The sequence below is a fragment of the Fukomys damarensis genome, unplaced genomic scaffold, assembly GCF_012274545.1.
Source record: "Fukomys damarensis isolate Sample0158 unplaced genomic scaffold, DMR_v1.0_HiC HiC_scaffold_19, whole genome shotgun sequence".
NCBI classification, from domain to species: Eukaryota; Metazoa; Chordata; class Mammalia; order Rodentia; family Bathyergidae; genus Fukomys; species Fukomys damarensis.
The window spans coordinates 49,473,968-49,477,285 of NW_022900931.1; positions in this window are offsets into that span (position 1 = coordinate 49,473,968).

Below are 3,318 nucleotides of genomic sequence, written 5' to 3' on the forward strand. Positions count from 1 at the left end.
TTTAACAATTTTTTTTTTTTTTTTTTTTGGAAGGAAGCACTAGATCTTTTCATAACATTTTCACCCCTGCATTTATATTTTATTCTCACACTGCACAGCACTTTATTTTTGGTTAAATAACTTACTCACTTTAACCCATGCTTAATCCCAAAATGTAATATTAACTAAACCAATCAGAGTGCAGTAGTCGGAAGTAATGGTAGGTAGATGAAGAAAGCCGGGCCAATATATCTCTTTCTCTTTAACAAAACTAATACACAGGGACTAATATACAAAAGCTAATACACAAAGAATACTACACAGTTCAACAAAAAAATATTTATGCCAAATTAAGAAAAGTAAAAACTGTCAATATTTGTTAAATTATTAAAGGAATAGTTATAGTTTTAAAGTCTTATATAATAAAAGAAGAAAACATTGCTGCTTGAGTTTAGATCGGTTTGGACAAATGGGAACCAATCATAGGCCTGCCTCTGCCATTGAACAGTATTTCTTTCACACTTATCTGATTGTTCTAACAGGGGTCATGCTGGTGAACTGATACCCCAGTGACGCAGCACAGGCTTTGGTCAGATAAAGCCTTGCTCCAGTGGCTTTATGTGTACTTTGGATTTATGTGTAGGTTTGGAAGATGTTATGAATCTAGTCAAAACTCTGATCCTGAGTTGTGTGGATAGAGCAGCTGTTTTAAAGGAAAGAACTATAAACTCTAGGGTCTGTTACCCTGGAAGTGCTCCTGAGACCAGCATTTACTAAAGATCATCAACAGAATGAAAGCCTCGAACAATAGCATCGGGCATTGACTAGCACTGACTAGTGATATCAGTGCAGCTGGCAGAGCTGCAATTTTCCAGCTAATGATTTCTAACTGAATCAAGCAAAAGAGCCCTCAACTGACTACTAACAAAACCATGATCAGTGCATAGAAATGTAAGAGAAAAAGCCAACTTAACCCAAAAGTAGGGAGAAGAATAAAAATAATGAAGATGACAATAGTAATAAAAAAGAAAGAAAGGAGAATTAGTAATACCAAAATGTAGATCTTTGATGTTCATACAGAATTGATAAATCCTTAACAGGAGTGATCAGGAATGAAGAAGAGAAAATAATTACAAAAAGTAGAAATAAAAGAGCAAATATTAATCATTGCCAGGTCTGACAGGCAAATAAAGTACAATAATGACATAGTATGAACGTGGTTAGTGTCAACAAATTAGAATTTTGCGACTGTTATTTTAAAAGGAAAAATTTTAAAGGTGGGAAATTTTTTTTTAAATCTGAAAAGCTTGAAATTTGTTTTAAGAAATCATCTACCAGCAAACTTCCCCGGAAAAGAACCTACTCATTTTACAACAAATGACAGGATTTCATTCTTTTCCATGACTGAATACTATCATGCTCTAAATTTTATTCCTCTGTTTACTATATGAATGTCTGGCTTGATTTCTTACCATGTCTTATGTGAATAGAGCTGTAATTTGTGGCAAATGGATAGAACTAGAGAACATTATGTTGAGAGAGATTATCCGGACACAGATGATATTAGATGGTATCACTCACATGGAAAAGTTGAAAAAGTTGACCTCAAAGAGGAAGAAGGCAGAATAGTGATTCCTACAGAGAGAGTGAAGAGAGAAGGAGATTGGATAATGATTACCAAAATATAGTAAGATGGAATGAGTTCTACTCTTCTACATGGGAATAGTATGACTACAGTTTACAATAATCTGTTAGATATTTTATGAGGACCTAGAAATAAAAGAAATAAAAAGACTCCAACACAGCAGTGGAAGTACAAATTATCCTGATTTAATCAAAATACATTGTATATATGGATCAATGCATGTAATATTTATGAATGAAAAGACTCAATACTGTGAATATTTGAATTCTCAAAACTGTATTTCAATTCATCCAGAATCAAAATTTCATGAGGCTTTGTTGCATAAATTGATAACACTGAATGTGGTATGATAATGCAAAGACCTAAGAAATGTTGACAAAAGAAATTTGTAGGATATAGCTGCTGATTTCAAAATGCTACAAAGCAAAATAATAAAAATAGTGTCATTGCCAAAGGCAGATAAATACATTGAAGGAAATAGAATTCAGAAATATTAACTTTGATATAGAGTAAATTTAACATCTACAGAGGTGTGAATGCAATTAAATGAAGAAAGGATAGCCTTGCCAGTAAATGGTACTGAAACGACTACATTTTTCTGGGGGAAAAAAAAAGAATTTACAAAGAAACCAGTTAGTTTAACCATCACTTCATTCTATACACAAAAATTATACAAATGGGAAACAAACCTAAATGCAAAACCAAATAAAGAGAAATTAAAATATAACACAGGAGAAATCTTCATTATCTGTTATTTATTTACTTATTTATTTTTGGTACTGGTGATTAAAGTTGGGCCCTTGCACTTGAGAGGCAGGCAGCAGAACGACTGAGGTAAATCCCCGGCCCTTCATTACTGCGTGGTAAGAAATTTCTTAGCAAAATGTGAGAAACATAAGAAATTAACAATTCAAACTATGAAAACTAAAAATTTTAAAACTCATAAGCAGGATGAAAGGATAGAATGATATAACTGTGTAATAGTACCAATTTATTATTCTCAGTTTGGTCTGCTTTAACTGACATTAACTGGCTTTTTGATTAATGCTAACAATCACAACCTCTTCCTGCCACTACTGCCAATCAAGTTCTTCATGTTCTGCATCAACTACATGTAAATACAAAGAGATGCATAAATGAACATGTTGTGAAAATTAATTGTGACTGACAACCTGTCTGGATTAATAAACACCTAACAGATTGTTAAAGTACAGGGTTAGGCTTGTCTGTGGGGTGTTTCCAAAGACAATTGTGGTATAGTCCAGGAAACTGAGGGCAGTGACCCACCCCACTGTGGGTGGCACCTTTCAACAGGCTTAGAGACTTTGTGAAGTGAAAGAGAAAGGAAGTCAGTGCGCTTTGAAAAGCTTCCTTCTGTTTGAGATGGTGCATTTTTTGCTACTGCCATGAAAAGAATGATTGCAGTTTCTTATGTAGATACCAGAGCTCAGTTTCTTCAGCCTTTCAGTGCAGAGTCATACAACCCAATCTCCAGGGAGATTCCAAGCCCAAGTCTTGGACTAGGGCTGCCCCCTTGGTTTTTCTAATTCTATGGCTTCTAGCCTCTTCAGTTGAGCAGCGACTGTATCATCTTGTTCTCCAGCATGAAAAAGGTCATTGTGGAATCTCCTGCCTGTGTTTTTTTGTTTTTTTTTTTTGTTTTTTTTTTTTTTTTTTTTTTTTTTTTGATAGTG